General features: G+C 46.5%; 1 protein-coding gene across 1 annotated transcript in view; it reads right to left on the reverse strand.

The window, feature by feature from the left end:
• Positions 1-14,547, reverse strand: part of SLC45A4 (solute carrier family 45 member 4) — an 86,274-nt gene extending 71,727 nt beyond the window's left edge. The window contains exon 1 of the mRNA XM_052704791.1: positions 14,394-14,547. The gene's annotated coding sequence lies outside the window, so the exon portion shown is untranslated. The remainder of the gene's footprint in view (positions 1-14,393) is intronic.
• Between the last annotated feature and the right edge of the window lie 6,142 nt (positions 14,548-20,689).

Genomic DNA, 20,689 nt, shown 5'->3' on the forward strand with positions numbered 1-20,689 from the left:
AGTGTGGAGGCAGCACACTGCTGTTCTTAAGCTCTGGTTTCACCTTACAGTGACGATTTAAAATCTATTTGCTCCCCAGAAGGGGTCTCCCATTCCTCTCCTTTTCATCTGCTGATCAAATTTGCTCAGGATTAGTCAATGAATGCATCTAGTTAATTTGGTAGGAAAAACCAACATAAAAATTATCAGATACTTTTCTGCTGGATGAACAGTGTGCACTGACTCGTATCACACTTGTTACACCTTGTGTCAGCCTGCAGGGGCTGACAGATAATGGTCAAGTCCTTTCCCCTAGTATTGTCTTTCCTGGTGTAAGTCACACCCCAGTTCTCACTTCTGATCTCTTTAAGAAAAAAACAGCTGCTTTTTTTCAGCTGTTTCTGAGCAATTTTGTCCTTTTCCTTGAACATTTCCCACATCGTCCTGGAACCACCACGCAACCTGTTGGAGGGGCACCTGGAGGTGCCATTGCTCTTTTCTGGAATGCTGTCAGCAGCAAGCAAACCAGGAAGGTTCTAGAGGTATCTTTCCTTGATGCTTCTTTTATTTGGGCAGTCCTATGAATTCAAAAGCTTTTTCTTTTATTTGTAAATGGGGTCTGGCAACTAACATCCTAACGTACATACCTCAAATACCAAGAAATGCTTTGGCAGGACCAAAAGTTTAATAATCTTGAGTTTTTCTTCACAGAATCACAGAATCACAGAATGGCCAGGGCTGGAAGGGACCTGAAGGATCATGAATATCCCCCCTGCCACAGATATGGCCACCAACCTCCCCATTTAATACCAGACCAGGCTGCCCAGGGCCACATCCAACTTGGCCTTGAACACCTCCAGGGACGGGGCATCCACAGCCTCTCTGGGCAGCCTGTTCCAGCAGTTTCTTTTTTTTCTTCTCTGATTAGTGAATCAAATCAGGCAAGGAAGTTGTTTTGAATATTTCAGAGTAGAAATAAAGATCCTTTATCCCTACACGGGTCTCAGCCCTCTTTTCTGGCTTGTCAGTGTCTTGATGCTGAGTGTAGACAGATGCTCTCCAAAAGCACATTTTGGCATTCATTGGGCCAGAGAACAGAGGTGATTAAACCACGTAGGAAAGGAGGATGGGGGTTCCAATGCTTGTGGGACAGAAATTCAGAAGGTGGCAGCTTGAATGGAGATGATTTATAACATGCAGAGCAGATGATGATAAAGAAGTTAATGAAATTGAGAGGAGAGAAAGTTCTTAGCAGCAAGAAGGGTGTTTTAACGAGCTCCCCAAGGAAGCACTGATGCTGTGCAGAACTTTGAGAGCAGATCAGGAGAAATGGTTTGGGGAAGATTTGATTTTTGTCATCAAGTAATCAGCCCTATTTCTGCAAAAATGGCCCTCCCCAGTCCCAGTTAGACAGGAACTGGCTTGAATGGTTTGTTCTAAATGTGAACAAAATATTTTCTTCCAGCTGGCAAAAGTTTCCCCTCTCTTTTTCCCGTTAGTGGTTTTGGTCAGACCAGAAGCGCATGTTACAGAACCTGCCAGAAAAACAATGTTTTCATAATTGATTTTTTCATTAATGCCTTACAAAAATTTCCAGTCAGCATCCTTGGAGACAGAACTGCTCTCTTAAGCTCTACAACAGGTATTGAGCAGGCATCAGTTCTTACCATCTACCAGCTGGCTCCATCAATTCATTCTGTCCTTAACCTCCCTTCTGACAGGTCTTACAATCCTTTGGAGGTTTATTTTTCAGCAGTGCAAATCAAGCAAGCAGCGTGTTCCGCATGTCCTTTCAGCGTGATCTGGTGGGGATGTGGATAGGACATGCCTGGAGAAGTGCAGTGAAGAATTTGGGAACTTTGGACACAGAACTGAGTTCAGCTCAAGCCATTCTATGACTTTATGAGCTAATTTGGTAGGAAAAACCAACATAAAAACAATACTTTTCTGCTGGATGAACAGTGTGCTGGATGAACAGTTTGTATTCTTTTCTCCTCCTGGAAGTGACCTGTAAGCTTTGCCCTTTGATATTGATCCTTAATACTCTGCTGCACAAAATCTCCCTCTTCTGAGGGAGTGATTCTGTTTTGTAGGGGTTATTGGCTTTCTGTTGTCTCCTCTGGTTTATTTTGAGCTTCACTTCCTAGAAATGAGATGCTGCTGTAAAACTTCCCTTCTCTCCCTTCCTCTCACCCTGCTCTGCTTACTGCTAACCAAGAGTTCCTCAGGACCATTTCTTCTTACATTTCTGTGGCTTGTTGTAAACTGCAAAATTCAAGCAGTTTTGCTGGGGTTTAAGCAGATAGGATGGCTCTCCACCATTTGGGTTGATGCATATTGAATGCCACAAAGTGTGTATCCTAGAAGAGCCCTTTGCAGACCTCCACCACTAGGCACTTATTTAACAAACTCATTGAATTTCATCTGTTCAGTGATTTTGATCTCCCTCTGAATTGCTGCTGAAACCCAGAAGTTCGAAAGTTATCACAGACAGGAGCATACAGTCCAACAGTTTATGAGAACACACCAACTCATGTCTTTAGGCTTAAAATACAGAGATGGAGACAAGCTAATAAATCATTTTTCCCAGTATTTCATAGAATCAAAGAATCACAGAATGGCCTGGGTTGAAAAGGACCACAGTGATCATCTGGTTTCAACCCTCCTGCTACGTGCAGGGTCACCAGCCTCCAGACCAGGCTGTCCAGAGCCACATCCAGCCTGGCCTTGAATGCCTCCAGGGATGGGGCATTTCTCAGTCTTGGAGATGGAGACTCATACACCTGAAGCTGTTTGGCTCCAGCCCCAACTCTGTGTGAATTCTGCACTTGAAGCCAGCCCTAGGAAAGCATGCAGCTGGTGGTAACAGACCTCTGCTCACTGTGCTGATCGTGGCAGGAAAAAAGAGAAGCTGTTCAGCTGATCCATGTCCATTTCCAACTCTGCTATTTGAACTTCAAGGTACATCTAAAAGACTTCACACATTGTTGGGACAGATGTTCCACCACAGATCAAAACCACTGCGCAAGTGCAGAGATTCCCATTATTCTGGGAGTACCATTAGATAGTTTCTGTCTGCCTGCGTGTGTGTGTGTTGCAGTCACTGACTTCACTTTCTCCCAGTGACCTACTAGTATCTCTTGTCTCATGGAATTGAGTGTTGTTTGCTTGTTCACAGTTTCCTTTCCTTCCGTTATCCAGCAAAGAAAGTTCGCTTAAGTGCTTTTTGTGAACTCTTTCAAGATCCCCAGAAGGATGATACAGGAAACAGCGAGTTTCCTTTCTATACAAACTTCTAGGGTGTTCCCATAATAGTCTGGAATTTATCTGCACTCGACAGCCTGCAATTGGGCAAAAATTAATGAACTGTCAAGGGATCAGGCAAAACACAATTAACATATCAGAGAGGAGAGCTTGCAATAAAAAAAGAGTCCTCCAGTTACATAGCACCTTTCATCCCAAAGCACAATACTCATGTTACCAAACACTTTCCTTTCTACCCTTGTGTTTCCAATTACTTTACAAGTTGGCCATGCTTTAACCATTCAGCCTGAAATTTTCCATAATAGCTCTCTGCTTCGAGTTGTTTTTCTTTTCTTTTTTTTTTTTTTCCTTTTTAGAGGGGAGCAAAAGGGGAAAAGTTACACACACACACTTACACACACACACGCACCTCAGCCCTTCACTAAATGTGCGCTCATTTTTCATGGAGATTAAAGCTAAAGAAGTAATTTTATGAATGTTTAAGCTTTGTGTCTCTTTATTTTGAAGAGCACTTCTGCGCTGCGGGAGGCTGGAACAGAAAGGAGACAATTGGCACAGAACTGAGCTGGGGATCGGAGCCTGTCTCTGTCTCTGTAAAAATGCATCTGGATTCTACATCCCAAACCACAGCCCAGCCTCTGCTTGCATGCATCAGAAGCGTGCCTGCACCTTGCTTTTAATGCTTGCTCACTGCAGAACCCCCAGAAGCAGCCCCTGGTAAGCTGAACGTCTGGATGGCGCAGGCAGAAGGAATTCTCGTCTTTCCCCATTTTACCCTGGCTGACCTGGTGCAGTGAGTGAGAGCTGGGAGGATTGTAGCACTGTAAGGGAGGGCAGGGCCTGCATTGAAAGCTGACAGGGTAGAAGCGTGAGTCATTAAAAAGCAAAGACCAAAGTATAAAGAAACAATTACTTACATATTAAAAAAAAAAGAAAAAAAAGCAGTTCTGGAAGGCACATTCTCCTGATGACTGACACTCCCTAGAAAAGCACCATGTTGTTCCAAAAGTCTCCCACAAGGTGAATAAACCTTGCCAGAAATAATTGCAGATACGGGATTGTGTAATTGCTGAGTGCAGTGCAGGAACCTGTGCTTTCTGTCCCTTCCACTTCCTTCATTTCAGGGCTGCACAGTGCTCAGGACACTGGTGCTTGCATTGGCTGGAGCAGTCAGGGCAGCAGGAAAAAAAAAAGAAAAATCTTAGCAACAACTTCACAGCATCTGCTTTTTTCTGGCTCCATTCATAAAAGCAGCTAAACAAGGCAGGCCGCTTGGTGTACTCATTGCTGCGGGAAGCGGAAAGCTCTTGACTTGCTTGCCTGCAGATTTCATCCACTCATTGAGCAGTGAGCAAAATGGCTTTAAGCCACTTCAGGCTCTGGCACTCCCATTAGTATACTCTGGTTACGGAGATCAAGGGACTGCAAAGAGCAGCGTGACGTGGAGAGGATGCGGACAACAGCTTCGCTCCTTTCTGCAGCAGACAGTGAGTTTGGGGAGCAGGCAGCTGCCATCGTGGTGTGGTCTGAGTGGTTGGGCAGCACAGTGATGCTCCCACATCATGGGCCTTGTGTCAGTCAGTGCTAACAGCAGGGTGGCAGTGCCTTTCTTTAAGCAGTAATTCATGGCTAATCAAAAATCAGACACTTAGTCTGCCGTAGAATAAAATCATTAGGGTTGGAAAAGACCACTAAGATCATCTAATCCAACCATCAACCCATCACCACTGTGCCCACTAAACCATGTCCCTCAGTGCCACATATACTCACTTCTTGAACACCTCCAGGGACAGGACAGTGACCTCATCGCTTTCCTGAGCAGCCTGTTCCAATACCTCAACACTCCTTCTGAGAAGAAATTTTTCCTAATAGCCAACGTGAATCTCTTGAGCTGCAGTGTGTTTGGCTCACAGGAGATAAGGTTAAAAGGGATGTGATCAGTCCCCAGAAATACCTGCAGCAGCAGCAGGTGCCAGGTCTTAGCAGGCTGCCTGATCTATTGTGTGAAGAGCTGCAGGACTCATTTGCTGGAGATAGAAATGAGAGACCTTCCCACTGGAAATAAGGATCAGAGGTTAATTAACTACAGGAATATCCAATCGAGAATGTGAATTCCTATCTGACAGCAGGGGGAATTCACTGAATATTTTAGAATAGGTCTGTTGTTCAATGAAGCTGCTCACTGTGCTGTTGTGGAGGTACCTGCTGTGTACAGAGGGATGCTGAGGCTCCTGTCTTAAGTATCACAGAATCTAAAAGTAGTTGGTCCATCTGGTTCAACCCCTGCTCAAGAAGGGACACCTACAAGCAGTCTGCCCAGGATAATATCCAGGTGGCTTTTGGAGATCTCCAGGGATGTAGATCTGGGTAACCTATTCCACTGCCTGCCTGGTGCCCAGAAAAGAAGGCAGGAGATGGAATTTTCCTACCTGCAGTATTGCAACTCTGCCCCTAGCTGGTGGCTATGGAAAATCAACGTGCCCTGCTTGTGAGGAAGAGCCAAGAAGATCAGTGCTTGGAGGCTGTAAGAGTGCCAACCTGCCAGTTTTGCTCTTCCCCCTCGGATGTCACCGGATCACTGTCACATGAGTGCCGTGGGTGGGGGAATGCCCTGAGCATGGTGCTGTTGGCTGCACAGCCTGTCTTCTCACGTGGTAAGCCTATGAATACAGCCTGACGATTGCTTGAGGTGCAACAGACAGTTTGGATGCAAAACAGGAAAATGTCTCAGGCTCAAAGCTGGAGCTGATTCTTTTTGGACATGGAGAGCCTGAGCCTTGAGCCCTGTCCCTGGGTATTTTAATCTCACCAGCCAGAAACCTATATGGATTTACACTTCCATATGCAACCGTTTGATAATCATGTTGCCATGGCTACACTTTAGTCTTGCAATAAATGTGTCATTTCACACATTTACATTAAAAGGAAGTCCAGGACATGAAGCTCTTGTGTAGCAGAGCACGCTGGTCTCACACTATGAGCACTTCCCAGTTGTAACACCCTATTATTGTATTCACTGTTTTTTTTTTTGTTTGTTCTTTTTTTAGGGGGTCAGGACTATGGAATAGGTTTGACAGCATGAAGATCATGAAGATGAAGTTCCTGAGTGCTCTGTGGTCTTGTCTGCTTTAAGGCTGCCTCAAGGCACAGTTGTCCTGTTGGGGTCTCAGTTGTCCCTCAGGTGCCTCTTCCTAAATTCTCTCCTGAGTTTCCATCTTCTGATGGCTCCTTGTCCCACATATAAGGACATTGGCAGCTTCTGTCTTGGTTTGAGCCTTTTTCTATCCTCTGGCCAGAAGCAATGGGCAGGGAAGTGCTATGTAGAAAGGTACAGGTAGTAAGGGTAGCAGAGGAGAGGCAGTACCTAAAGTAACTAAATACAATGCTGGTTGGCAGAGGTGCACTGCATGATGCAGATCTGATGCCACACTGAAGCCACTCTGCAGCATCATATCTGGGGAGGATTTTCCATCCAGGTTCTAACCTTGCTTTTTTTTGAGCTGATTTAAACAGATTTTTCAGGAATTCAAAACTTGAACAGTTCTGCCTTGTTTTTTTTTCTCCTTATAGCAACAGTAGCTGGAGCATCATCAGCACAAAAGCAGCACTAGAAAGCTCTGCTCTCTTGTGACAGCAACAGGACTAGAGGGATTGGTGTGGAGGAGTTGGACACCATTATCTTTGTGGGTCCCTTCCAACTCAAGATATTCTGTGATTCTATGAAAACTCTGTTTTAGCCAAGGTGACCTTTAAATACTAATTAAACACCCATGGGATGATGTAGGAGAGGTCTAAGTGAGTATGTAGGGCAATAGGTGTCAAAAGATTTGCTCTGGAATAGAATGATGCTCTTATCAGCAGTGAGGATGCTGAATTTGCTCGTGTGGATGAGTGATCCCTGAAAAAAGAATCAAACACACATGCCTGTGTGACCCTTTATTCCCTAGAGGAGGAAATAAAGGAAGTGTATGAAAGAGAAATAAAGAGGGAGGAAGGTAATAAAGCAGAACAAGATGCAGAAGCTGCAGGAAGACAAAATTTCATTGGAAAAGCTTGTCTGAACGTGAGAAAGGCAGCTTGACAAGCCTGGGAGGGAATGATCATCAGCTTTGTCCAGGAACAAAGTGTCAGCCTGGCAAGTCTGGTTTTCAGTTTTAGGAATATGTGCAGCACTGCACTGTAGAAGGAGATGTTGAATGGGCCTGGAGGAGAGGAACCTAGCTGTAGATGTCCCTGTTCATTGCAGGGGAGTTGGTCTAGATGACCTTTAAAGGTTCCTTGCAACTCAAACGATTCTGTGATTCTATGATTCTAACCCTGGACTGAACCTGCGGTGTTTCTAGAGTGGGAAGTTCAGACCTGGTTTACACTCCATCCATGACTAAGAGAATGAGACGTTATATTATTTTTAATCATATCAGAGCATATCATAGTTTGTTTTTCTTCACTGTCAGAGCAATGAAATGTCTCCACAGGAGACTCCCAGTCCCCAGGGAGCACGCTGTGAGGATTTTTTTATACAGCATTTTTTGCCATCCAAGTTGATTGCTCTGAACGAGTATTTCCTTACTGAGACCAAAATGAGCTAGCAGGAGGACTTGAAGTCTCACTAGACAGTCTATGTGTGCGTGTGTCAAGCATGCATGTTCAGCTCTGGCCTCACCAGCATCCTGCAGGAACGTGCTAACCCACTGAGTTCCATTGACTGCTTTCAATTGATCGGTTGTGTAGAAACAAAGCAAGCAAAGTTTCTGCTCTCTCAGATGTCTCAGAGGGTGTCGGGTTTGCTGCAGCGTCTTGATCTTTTTCAAGTGTTCCTCTACTTTTCGTTCTCTCTCCGGGGTGGCAGAGAAAAGTATTTTTGGGGACAGATAGCTGGCCAACAACAGGTAAGATCTCCTAGAAGAATGGACTATCACCTGCTTTTTTATTCATTCTCAAAAGTGTAAGGGGCATCTCATAAAAATGCCACGCAAGTAAGCACAGGAGGGGCGTACAGAACTATGAGCTGCCCTGTGAACATGAAAGCCATCATCAAGCCATTGTGTTTCCTGTTAGCCCAACAAGAAGTGTGGCCGGGTCTCCTTACTCATACTCCCCCAACCTTCCCCTTTTTCTCCAGGGCATGCGTAAAGCTTGGATAAAGCTTGCCTTTCCTTTTCACAGCTGCCAAAATACTGCCTTTCCTGCTCAATTACCCCATTTTCAAACACCTCCCAGAGTTTTAATACTGTATTCCAAGGCATGGGGAGAGATAACTATAGACGTGGCCGTGGATGACCTTCATTCCCTGTGCAGCCGCTCCTCCTAGGAGTTAACTGTATGCAGCCAAAGCCAGAAGTACAGGGAGCAAGGAGAAGGAAGGAGAGGGTGAGCTGCAGCTAAACCCTGTCCTTGAATGTCTCTTCAGCCAGTGAGGAATGAGCTTTGTGCGCAGATGAACCCAAAAGGCACCATGGTTGTGCGTGAGGCATCTCACATCCAAGAGGGCCATGGTGGCCCCATCCCAAGTCCCTGAGCTGCCACACGCTCTGGCCGTGCTCCAAGGACCCTGGGGACTGCAATGGATCTGCTGCCAAGGCACCGAGCTCCCCTCCAGGCAACTGGAAGATGGCAAAAATGCTGTCTGGAGTGAGTGACCTGGATGTGTCTGCCCAGACTACACACAAAGAAGCGACGTGGGCCTGGCTCCCTCACTTACAGGCCTTTGTGCCTGTGCAACGTGTGGAGAGCCACAGCTCTTGCCCGGCTGCAGAAGAGGCCACTGTTCTGCTCGGCACAATGGACTTGTCAAAGCGGTTGCCAAGAGCTTCCAGTCTCCCCGCCGTGTCTGCCAAAGCTTCCTGATAGTGGGCTGCTCCGCAGCCTAATGCTGTGTGCTGAGGAGAGATTCAAGTGCTTGGGATATTTAGATGAAAACTGTGGAGTATGTTAACAGCTGCCACTGTTAACTCCTGAGGCTCAGGGTTTGTGAACACAGGGTTCAAATACAATAGTCCCCAGCTAATGACATGGTTGTGATCCCAACCAGAAACTTCTCCTGTGCCTAACAATTAGCTAAAATTGTCAAATACTCCAAAATAGGTCTGAAAGAACGTATACAAGAGATGCATCAAGCTGATCCGTCTGCTTCCAGTATTGCACAGAGATACTGGTCCTTCTGCCTGTGCCTAACTACAGAGTGTGCTTTTCTCTCCGTTGTAAAACTGTACTATGAAACAGGTTTTGTAGAATCATAGACTTGAGTCAGAAGGGACCCTTAAAGGTCATTTAGTCCAGCTCTCCCGCAATGAACAGGGACATCTACATCTAGGCTATGTTGCTCAAAGCCCCCTCCAGTCCCACCTTGAATGTCTCAGAGGATGGGGCATCCACCACCTTTCTGGGCAACATGTTCCCTTTAATGTAAGAAACTTCTACCTTATGTCCAAATCTCTCCTCTTTTAGTTTGGAAACGTTTCCCTTTGTCCTGTCATAAAAGATCCTGTTATAATGTGTCCCCTTCTTATAGTCCTCATTCAGATACTGAAAGGTTGCTATCAGGTACCCCCAGAGCCTTTTCTTCTCCAAACATTCAGCGTGACACATTGTGGATAAAGGGAAACACTCAATTTCTGCTCACTTTATTTGTTTGGGGTTCAAAATTAATTTATTTGAGAGAAGTTAAAAGCCAAAGATTCGTTATGACCAAGCAAACTGAAGGTCACATTTGGATAAAAAAAATGGGAGAAAGCAGATTTTATATAACCTAGACCTTTTTTGTGTGTGTGTGTGTTAAAATTAATGAACTTTTCAGGGTGATCAAATTTGGTCAAAGAATAACTAGAAGTTTTCTTTTTCTTTTTTTTTACAGAATGAAACCACATGGGAAAATTTTATTTGGTTCTTTTGATTCAGTACTATTTTTCCCCTGATCTTAAATTGGGCCAAAGGTTCCAAAGGGCAGACAAACAGAGGAGATGGCCTAACTCCTTTGGAGACTGCGCATTGGGGTAGGTTGAACCTTCCCTGGAATCTTGCATGTGACTCTCAGATTCCATAAGCAGGTGGAGAGATGCTCTGGAGGATTTTGTAGGGCCAGGAAGAAGGATCTAGTACCTGGAGTTTGCCTGTGGGCTGAAGGGGTTGAAGGCAAATTGAGGTTATGTGCTGGCATCCTGGCTGTCCCTGAGGTACCATCACATGGCTGAAGTTGATAAATTGGGTTAAATAAAGCCTTAAAAACTCTGTTTTCACAGTGCCTCAAATTCAGAATGGCTATATTGAGCCAGTTGGGAAATACGTGGGACTTCAGTTATACCCAGAACCTTAAAGACACTGTCCATGCTTCCTCCTTGGCTCTTTGATCACCAAGATCTTAGTTAAACCAGCAGACAATCCCACGGACTAATAGCTGATGTTGAGTGAACCTGAGCATTAACAAGTTTCCACAGTGTACGTCAACTTCAAAGAATCAAGATGCCCTTCCTGGGGCGGCTATTCCTATGATGAGAACAGGGAGGACACGTTAGTAGACCTTTATGTATGTGCCAAACTGAAGGTCTGAGATCTCTGTGGAACGTTGGGATCTTGACTTGAGTAACCTGCTGCAGGTTAGCAGGGCTTGGGCCAGATGATCTTCAGTTCTCCCTTCCATCCTCAGCCCTTCCGTGATTCTTTGACTTTGACAGAACTGATCACATCAGATAGGGTCAGTGAAACCTGCGCTGGTTCAGCGCCAAATTTTGGTCCCTGATCCCCCTGAGGCTACATAACTCCCAGCCAGAGCAGAGACACCAAGTGGTACGTGAGAGTCCTCTGAGCCTTTACAATTAGAAAAAGAAAACCTGGCGAATGCTGCTGTGCGGTGTTCAAGGAAAACCTGTTTGCGGGGGATGTGCTGGAAAAATTGCTCCGGAATGGTGCATTAGCATAGAAAAAAAATGGGCTGGCTGCTGTTCAGGTTAGTGTTTTCTTGCATGCGTGCAGCTGCTAGCAAGGTGTTTGTTGTGCATGTGTGCTAATTCCCGTTGCTCTGGGATGCTGGAAATGTTTGTCCTCACCTAGTTTTGATTACTTGGTGTTTGGATCTGTGTGAAAGCAACTTGCTGAAGATTTCAGGGTAGATAGGGGCATTCAGTAGGTATCAGTCCAGGAAAGCAGTGAATCCAAAGGTAAGTTTGTTTCTGGTGCTTGATCACTTTTTGCAGCCAGAATAAATCACAGTGGGAAGATGGCAGGGCCAAAACATTATACCCACTTCCACAGCAGATTAGGTACAGGTTTCCAATCCCTGTTAATCAAAGCTGTGTCTATGCTTCAGAGATGGATGAAGAGATTCATTGTCATCCAGATCATTTGTTAACAGGCTCAGAATGACTGAAATTGGAAGGGCCCTCTTAGCCTATCTGGTCCAACCTCTGCTCAAGCAGAGACAACTCAGAGCAGGGTGCCAGGATCATGTCCAGGCAGCTTTTGAAGATCTCCAAGGGAAGACCCCACAACCTCACTGGGCAACCTGTGCCAGTGCTCTGTCACCTACACAGAACAAAAGTGCTTCTGGATGTTCAGAAAGAAACAGCATTAAGTTTTCAAGAAAAAAAATGGCAGGAACAACAAGATGTTAGCTGGAACCTCCTCCCAAGCACTGCTTGATGAACTGATGAATTATCTGCATGCCTGGTGCTGTGGAGACAGCCCTTGCTGCATCTCCATTTCTATCTCAGATGAAAACTGAAAGTAAAACACACCAGGAATGGCTCCTGCAAGCTGGAGAGCTGCAATCTTTCCCTTATATACCAATGTTATTCTCCTACCATTTTCTAGGCTAAAATCATCAGAACCATTGCTACAAGTGCCTGTAGCACTCAACTCCTTTGGTTTCAAACGTGAGGTCTAATAGAATTATAACCAGAATCATTGAGGTCGGAAAAGACCAGAAGATCATCTTGTTCAGCCATCAACTCATGCCAGTGACTGCTCCAGGCCATGGCCCTCAGTGCCACATCTATATTTTTTGTGAACACCTCCAGGAGCACTGACTCCACCATCTCCCTGGGCAGCCTGTTCTAGCACCTGACCACTCTTTTAGAGAAGTTTTTCTTAATATCCAACAATCTAACATCCCCTGGTGCAACTTGAAGCCATTCCCTCTTATCTATTTCTAGTTACCTGGGAGAAGACACCACCTCACCACAACCTCCTTTCATGGAGCTGTAGAGAGCAGTAAGGCTGATTTTAATATGGTTGTTCAGTACAGAGAACCCTTTAATTTAGCAACATTAAACAAAAAAAATCCAGACTGTGAATTTAGTGAAAAAAAATATGTAGTAAAAGCAAAAATTGTAGCAATCTGGGACAGGCTGCTACTGCCGCAGAATAAGTGCCCTTCCACTGCTAAATATTTTGGTGCTGGTCACTCCTGATGCATTTAGAACAAGTATCAAGGTCCCTGGGAATCACTGCAGTTAGCTTGGACTCCCCTGTTCCCTGGAGATCAGACGTCAAACCTCAGTTCCTCACCTTTCATCCCAAAGGACAAGGACTGATACAGAATCATGGAATCAGAATCATTAATGTTGGAAAAGACCAATGAGAACATCTAGTTCAGCTGTCAACCCATCACTACCATATGTGCCAGGGAAGGCAGTGAGAAGGGAAGGAAAGGGAGAGAAGGGAAGGGCTGTGCCAGCCCTGCAGCATGTAGTGACCACGCAGGATTGATCCCTCCATTCATAGACAATGGAAGGATCAATCCTACATCCATCAATAGTGGCACTGGGCATCCAACACTGAATTTTTAGAAACAAGCTGCAGTTTTAGCTATGAGATGTATGAGATGGGGAGCACCGACAGCACCAGGAGTAATTGTCATGTTAAACCCAGCTGGGCTTCTGTTTTTAAAAGCACAGCCCTGCATTATGCCTGGCATCACAGCTGTGATAAACCATTATATTTGACCAGCTGCAGTCAGCCTGGGGGTACAGAGAGCATTTCTCACCTCCTCTCATCCCTCTTCTCCCCAATTCATGCACAAAAAAAACTCCCTGTAACTAAGCCTTTTCCTCCAACAGCAGTTTTGCTTGTATAAATATCATTTCTGTAAAGGGCCTGGCATTCAACCAGCACTGGATTCAGTAGTGCTCATCACAGTGGTTTATGGGCTTTTCAAAATGGGTACCATATCTGAATTTATTTTATTTTATTTTTTTAATAAGACAAGATGAAATTGATCTGTGTGATGCTGTGAGATGAAGATAACATTTCCAAACAGCAGCCTGATCTGCTAATTCTGTCTCTTACCTGGCTTCCCAGGCTGCCTCATTTAACTGCCAGCAGACATCCTCACCCCACATTAACCCCACAAAAAAGAGCTGCAGCAGAACCCACATAATTGCTTTTCTCATTCTGTATGCTACCATTTCCAGAGGGAATATTTCCTGCAGCAGCCAGATCTGCAATATCCATTATTTTCATGCAAGGAGTTGCTGTGCTGTATTCTCAGATGCCACCTTTCATCTCACACACTGCCTCCAGCAGCACCCAGCGGATGCAGTGTGCCCTTTTCCCATCCTCTCCTGGGCAAACAACTCCAGTGCTCCAGACAGAGACAGTTTTCAGCAACCACCCTGCAAGAACTGCATCCCCCTTTGGAGCCAGGCGTGCAGCACTCACATGGCAGCAGTGCAGATCCCTTTGAGCAGCTCAGCTACGACTCTTGTTTAACCTCGGCACTGAAATGAAGCACCAGCACATCCAGCAGCAGACTTATCACTGCAATGTCACCATGAGCAAATGCACCAACACAGCAAAGCAGCCACGCAGCCCACGCATCGGTGCAGGCAGCAGTGCGGGGGTTCCCTGCTATAAGGGGCAGCTGATCCGTCTGCTGCTGCTCTTGGCTTGATGCAGCAATTCGGTATTGCTAGCTAGCGGTTTCTCTCAGTGTTTAAAATAGCAGCAGGAACGTTCCCTATTGATTTATTCTCCTAGCACGGCTCGCAACCTGCCTGCATACGGCACATGAAAAAACACTCGCTTGTTTTCTCCCTGTGTAGGAGACTGGGGGAGGAAGCCCTGCAGACGCTTCTTGCCCGGCTGCTGATAAATCCCAACCCAGTGGCATAAAGCAGGGGATGCTCGTGGCACGCGGAGCTGATTCGCTGACTTACCCTTCATCTCTCCCAGGAATGCCGGGTGAAGAAGCCACGCTCTTGCTCCAGAAGGAAAGCAGAAGGAGCCCAGCAGCACCACTGCAGAGCCTGCTCAGAAGTTCGCTCCCTCTGCCACAGCGTGTGGAGCTTGCCAGGTATAGCCTGGATGAGAACACCCAGTGCTTTTCCCAAGATGAATGAGATCAGCACATACTCAGGAAAGGAAAAAAATAATCCTGCTAATATATGGGATGCTTTTTAACCCAGAGGTGAAGTGTTAGCTTACAAGTTCCTCTGCTTTAGGACTCGGGATTTTCAGGAGTAGATTTCACGGTGAGGGTGGAAGTCTCTCTTCTCCCTTTAGCGCTGCTGTTAAAAAAGCAAGCAAATGTTGTAGCCACAGGGTAGGCAAGATCCCTGTGCTCAGCAGTGTGAGATGTAGGACACACGAAGGGTACTATCACAAGCTGTGGAGAAGCCTTTGCAACCTGCACACTGATGCTTTTGGCTCAAGCCCATAGCTCCCTGTTACAGGCACCACATGGCTGGAGCAGAGGGACCCTGACTCTGTTGGTCTTTCCCAGGAAAGGTTGTTCACATTACGCTCTCTTCTGCATGGCTGCTTCACACCACTGCAGATCTGCAGGGTGCCTTTCTGCTGCCTGGTCCTTTCCATCAAGCATCTCTCAAGTCTCATTACCTGAAGCCTCCGACAGGGAGACAGGGGAAGGGCATGAGCTGCTTGATGGACTTGGATAGGAGCTAAAACCTTCTGGGGGCAGGAAGTAAAATGTTGTCGCATACATCTAAGGTATCTGTCCTTGTGTTGGGGGATCCTGAACTTGTTGGTGAAAGAGGAGAAAGAGACATCACGCCATCCAGAGGGACATGGACAGGCTTGAAAAGTGGGACCACTTGAACCACATGAGATTCAACAAGGCTAAGTGCAAGGTCTAAATGATTAGATGTTAGGAAGAAATTCTTCACTCAGAGAGTGGTGAGGCACTAGAACAGGTTGCCCAGAGAAGTTGTGGATACCCCATTCTTGGAGGTGTTCGAGGCTGGTTGGATGGGCTCCTGGGCAGCTTGATCTAGTGAGTATCAACCTGCAGACGAGGGTTGGAACTAGATGATCTTTAAGGTCTCTTCCAATCTAAGCCATTCTATGATTCTATGGTGATGCCTGCCTTGGTTAACAGTTGGGAACCTGCAGAATACAAGGTTGCATTTTCCTTTATCCTTTCTGAGATGAAAAGTGAGTGCATTGGAAGAAAAGGCTTTGCTCCGGATCAGGACCCCAGGCTTGTTGGGTAGGAAACCAGGTTTGTTCTGCATCAGCAAAGCCAACAGGATCCCATGGGCACCTCATTGCTTGTGAAGTGCCTGTAAGCTTGGTGAATCCTGATCAGCATTGGTGGCAGGAGAATGGAGGGAGTCATGGAACGAAGTCATTCAAGGCCAGAGAAAATGCAGGAGAAAAGGCTAGTCAAGCTTAGACTTTAGAATTCCCTGAGAGGAAGCTATGGCGAGGTGGAGGTCAGACTCTTTTCCCAAGTAACTAATGGTAAGACAAGAGGAAATGGCCTTAAGTTGTGCCAGGGGATGTTCAGGTTGGATATTAGTTAAAATTTCTTCTCAGAAAGAGTGGTGAGGCATTGGAACAGGCTGCCCAGGGAGGTGGTGGAGTCACTGTCCCACTGTTCAAGAAGAGGGTAGATGTGGCACTGAAGGACATGGTTTAGTGGGCATGACTGTGGTGGGGTGATGACTGGTCTGTATGATCTTAAGAAGTCTTTTCCAGTCTCTATGATTCTGTGATGGACACAGGCCCTGGACGTGGTCTTCTGGGTGCTGTGACCTCTGAAGTCCTAGCAGATCCTACACAGGTCCCTTGGGCATGTGGGCAATGGGGATGGTAGACTTGCCTTCAACCCAGGAGGCAGCCGTGGGCATGTTTGTTTGCAAGACTGAACCTAACCTACCTCAGGTAGGTGCTCCGATTAATTAGTCAATACATGTTAAGTGCTGCAAAGATTTAAGGCTCTGCTTAATCATTAAGTAATTCAATCATCGGTGGCTGCGTGGGTTGCCTGAGGCAGAGAGTGATGAATCAGCTGATTTCTGGCAAGGTGTGGAGGGAGAAAACTTTCCAAGGCTGGGTGACAGGACTGTTGGGATGGCAGCAATTACTGAGGCTGATGAGACTAAGAGCATTTATTATGACCTAAAAGAGAGGTCAGAGCCTGAGCAGAATGGATGGTAAGGTCAGTGAACTAACAGAAAAAACCTTAAAAGGCCAGCAGGAGCTTTGCTGAGCTCATCAGGCCAAGCCGCTGTGGAAGATCAATGTTTGAAGCAAAAATGCATGACTGGCATTGGTAAAATGGGGAGATCTTGCTTGCCATCAATTGGCCTGTCCTACCTGTAGGGCCTGGCCCCTTGTAGGCCTGGATGAACATCTTGTAGGCATCACAACCTGATGAGGATCAGCTTGTGCCCTCCAGATGAGTTCTTTGTGGAATCAGGCAACCTGAGAGGCTTGAGGGCTCACAGTGGGGATCTGCTATGGTCCAGTCCATCCACCAGCCTGAGACATCTCATCTCCTGCCAACACACACCATGTCCCATCACTCAGAGGTGGGCATCAGGCAAGGACCCATGTAATCATTTCTGTGATAGCTAATTCCAACCTTCACAGTACCTCTATTTCTCCCTATTCCTTCCTGTTGAGCTCTGTCATTTGCCATAGTGGGATCTTCCCATTACACCACTGACTTTGCTCCTGGAGTCATCTGCACAGATGAAAAATGTTCCTCTCAAAGTAAGGAATATGATACTCCTTTAAAGGTGAAACCCACTGATATTAGGACTTTAAATACCATTGCAGATGTGACTTGCTACTAACCATGGAAGTGAGATGGGAACTCCTTGGCACTGTGCCCCATCCACAGACAGATTTCTGTGAGGCTCGATCTGGGAAGAACCTAGCTGGGTGGAAAAATCCTCAGAGCTCTCCTTGCTGAAATAATTCCATTTGGAGAACTGAGGAGGGGCTGGAACATCACTGCAGGGTTGCAACAGAGCTGCTTACCTGAGCTGAACTTCTCTGATGGGGCTGTGGTGGTGACACGTAGTGACTGTGATGCAGAAGCTTTGGAGATGTGCCAAGATCCTATTTGTCCAGTACCTTACCTATGGCATGAATGTCCCCTGTGGGCTCCTGTATCACTAATCCTGCCCTAGCCTCACAGATTTCCTCCCAGAGCAGCTCTACAAGAGAAAAACAGCCTGGATGCATTGCCTGGATCTCAGATGAGACCTGCCCAAATCCTGGAGAAGTCTGTATCGCCAGCAGATAGCCCAGTGTCACAGCACCAGCTGCAGGGCTTGGCATCTGTTCTTAAGGCACCCCCTGACCTCAGCCATCGCCCACGTCCCTGCAGCCTGCTTTAATCCCTTTTTAATTAAATGTAGAGGGGTGTGATGGTATCAGGAGGGTGGGAGGGTGGTGGCCTGGGGTGTTTTGGGCTAGGTGTGTGTGCCAGCCAGCTGGGCTTGTTATAAGCCTGTCAGATCTCACACGCTAGCTTTCCTTCTCTCGAGATACAGCTGCAGCCCAGGCACTGTGTGGATCACCTCTGCGACTTTCCCACTGCTCTGGGATCCCACTGTGTCCCACCTGGCAGCAGCTGCTATATCTTGGATATCAACAAAATCGGCAGTGGGAGGGCAAGGTGGCTTCTGTGACAGCGCTGACCACTAGGGAGGAGGTTTGACTTAAATCGAAAAGCAGCACTGATGAGATAACCAGAGAGGAGAGAACATGGTCATGGAGATGCTCAAGATTACTAAGAGTAAGATCTTAGTCTCAGAGGTCATTGCACCAGTGCAGTGCAATGTGGAACAATCTCATAACATGTGGCCTTGAGCGAAATCAAAGTGATCACAGCAACACTCTTTTCAGCCACTGGGAATGACCAGGCACAGATGTGTTCTGTGTGGCCCAGAGCAGTGGTAAGTACAGAAGCGAAGGAGCTGACCTGGATGAGGTCAATGCAAGGAAATGCCAGGGAGTAAACAGTGTTACATCCACACTGAGAAAACCCAACAGTGTCCAGCCATATGGAGCTGAGGGTCGAAACACTCAAACTTAGCTGGATGTCCTCCTGTTTTTAACAAGTGGAGGTTTTGAGCCCACTTGGGATAGCTGGTGGACAGTAGGTTCCTCTTGGCTGAAGATCACTTCATCAAGGCAGCAAAATTATTGCTCAAAGGAAATTTCTGGGCTTGGCAGAGATGATCAGTGCTGAGTTTTGCAAGAGGGCAGATTGTTTAGCATTGTACACCTCACGTATCTTAAGCCCCATGACTCTGAGAAACAGCAGCTGGTTGTAGTCCCTCCTTGCTAGAGTCATTTGAGAACCCTTGTGGCTTTATCACATGGACAGCAATGTTGCTTGCAAAATCGTAGGATCACAGGATTGAGGTTGGAAGGGACCTCTAGATCCATCTGCTCAAGCAAAGACACCCAGAGCAGGTTGTCCAGAGCAGGTTGTATCCAGTTGGCTTTTAAAGATCTCAAAGGAGACTCCACAATTTCTCTCAGCAACTCATTCCATTCAGATCTCTGCTTCTCTAGCAAATAAATGTGAGGAGAATTAGAAACTAAAATGAGGTCCTTACATCTGTCAAATTCTGAGTTTGATCCAGTGACAGACTGCTGAGCAAAAGAGATGCTTGAAAGGAGGCAACTTGTGTGTCCCTTTGCACTCGCACACGTGCATATTGAGCAGAGCGTGGCCCAGCAAAAACACCAGAGAAGTGCTTAGTGAAGAGCGTTTGGTCTTTGGGAAACCAACACTTAATCCTAATCAGCTCAGAGATTTTCCTACTACCATGGCAACCACTCCCATGCTGACTAGCAAAACCTGGCCAGGCACCATGGTGTATTGCAAAAATGCTTTTCCTTCTCAAAGTAGAATCCTGACTTGCTGCTCCACTTGGCTGTGCTGCTGAGCCTGGTGAATGGATTTGGGTTCAGTATGAGCAACAGGGAAGACTTAGTTACTGTGTGGGAGCAGTGGCATATGTTGCCCAGAGAGGTTATGGGGTCTCCTTCGAGATCTTTAGATGTCACTTGGATGTGGTCCTGGGCACCCTGCTGTAGGTTGCTCCTGCTTAAGAAAGGTTGGACCAGATGGACCCAGAGGTTCTTCCCAACCTCACCTGTTTTGTGATTTTGGCCATTGCAATACCAACAGTCTTATTTCTAACCACAAGAGCTGGTGAGGGGACTGGAGCACAAGTCTTATGAGGAGCAACTGAGGGAACTGGGCTTGTTTATTCTGGAGAAGAGGAGGCTCAGGGAGACATTATTGCCCTTTACAATCCCCTGAAAGGAGACTGTGGTGAGGTGGGGGTCAGCCTCTTCTCCTGGCTAACAGCGATAGGACGAGAGGGAGTGGCCTCAAGTTGCACCAGGGGAGGTTCAAGTTTGATTTTAGGAAAAACTTCTTCTCTCAAAATGTGGTCAGGTGCTGGAATGGGCTGCCCAGGGGGATGGTTGAGTCACCATCCCCGGATGTGCTCAATGAGAGTATAGATGTGGTACTAAGGAACATGGTTTACTGGATATCATTGGTGGTAAGGTGGACAGTTGTACAAGGTGGATCTCAGAAGCCTCTTCCAACCTCAGTGATACTGTGATTCTAAGAGATGGACGTGGCTTGACCCACTGCCTCAAGGTCTTGTACTCTCAGCCTCTATCAAAGCTGGCAGCTTGGCACAAATGACTCTCTGTAATGGAGAGAGGCTGCTGATGGCTGGAGCAGCCCTGCAGGGATTTCACACAAAGGTTTTCATGACTGTTTGAAAATGTGGCCAGATACATGTTCCATGAGCTGCTGATGATTCTTTCTCCTAGCTGTTCTCTTTTTGGTTATTTTAAAGGTTAAGGTTTAAAAGAAATTCTGTGGGACGAGGCCTTATGAAATCCTCCCCAGTGGGGACTAAGGAGATCCTTTGCTGAGGGGATTTCTGCTGGTGGGTTGCTTTTTTGCCTGCAACATCTGTCTGTTCTAAGGTTGGCATCGACTCAACTGCTGTTCACAGAATTCAACTTACAGCTGGAAGTAAATGCATTTATTCCACTCCTTTTCCCCACTGCAGCCAGGTGTGTTCTGCTGTCCTGAATGATGACTTTGTTTCCCTTTCTTACCCTCTGCTGTTGGAGTGCTCTTGCCCTGCAGCTGTGCTGGGCTGACAAAGCAGAGCCCCAGAGACCTGCCACAGTCCCAGTATCAGCAAGTTCATCT

This window comes from Tympanuchus pallidicinctus, unplaced genomic scaffold (genome assembly GCF_026119805.1).
Source record: "Tympanuchus pallidicinctus isolate F22 unplaced genomic scaffold, pur_lepc_1.0 scaffold5, whole genome shotgun sequence".
NCBI classification, from domain to species: domain Eukaryota; kingdom Metazoa; phylum Chordata; class Aves; order Galliformes; family Phasianidae; genus Tympanuchus; species Tympanuchus pallidicinctus.